Source organism: Phalaenopsis equestris, unplaced genomic scaffold (assembly GCF_001263595.1).
Source record: "Phalaenopsis equestris unplaced genomic scaffold, ASM126359v1 Scaffold000002, whole genome shotgun sequence".
NCBI classification, from domain to species: Eukaryota; Viridiplantae; Streptophyta; class Magnoliopsida; order Asparagales; family Orchidaceae; genus Phalaenopsis; species Phalaenopsis equestris.
In genome coordinates, this window is record NW_018164444.1 from 18765291 (window position 1) to 18766111 (window position 821).

Consider the following 821-nt stretch of genomic DNA (forward strand, 5'->3'; position numbering starts at 1 on the left):
ATTATGAATCAAAATGACTTGATGGAGAACATAATTTAAAAATTTAAATACCATATATTAATTAAAGTTATTAATCTTCAAAATCGTTCATGGTTTTCTTCTGAAATTCACATTTTGAAAATAGTTGAAAAAAATTTCACAGGTTGTTTTAAATAAGACTTTAATTAGAATGAGTTTTTTTTTATATTTTAAATAAATGAATAACTAAGAATAATCAATTATTCATTCATTAATTTATTTCTAAAAATCTAATAAATTACAGACTTCCAAAAATTAAGATTCGATAAAAATATTCAATCTTAAAATTTCTCAGTTGAAAGAAAATTTACATAAATAGGACATAATTTTTATGTATTTAAGTACATGAAATCTAAACTTTCATATATATATATAGTATATGTGTCTATATATATATATATATATGCATGAAAAAGATGAACTGTACTTAAAAAAATTGACAATAATATTTTTTTGATGTCATATTAAAATATTGAATGTTCTATGTGTAAATATGTAGGGATAAGCAGGGGTGTAAACAAGCTCGAACATGAGAGAGCTGGAGCTCAACTCGTGTCTGGAATGTTAAAAAATACCACTGTTCGTGTTCAATTCAATTATATTAAAAAAAAAAAAATTGTGTTCATGTTCGGCTTGTTTGTTTAGCTAGCCGAGCACGAGCTGTTCGCGAACAAAGAGTTGTTTTTTACATCTTTAGTCACTCAATCGTATGGTGTTAAGGGTTGTGGCGAGATTTAAATTTTATTATTTATATTAAGACATAATTTAAAAACACTACTCATCAAATATATATATATATATAT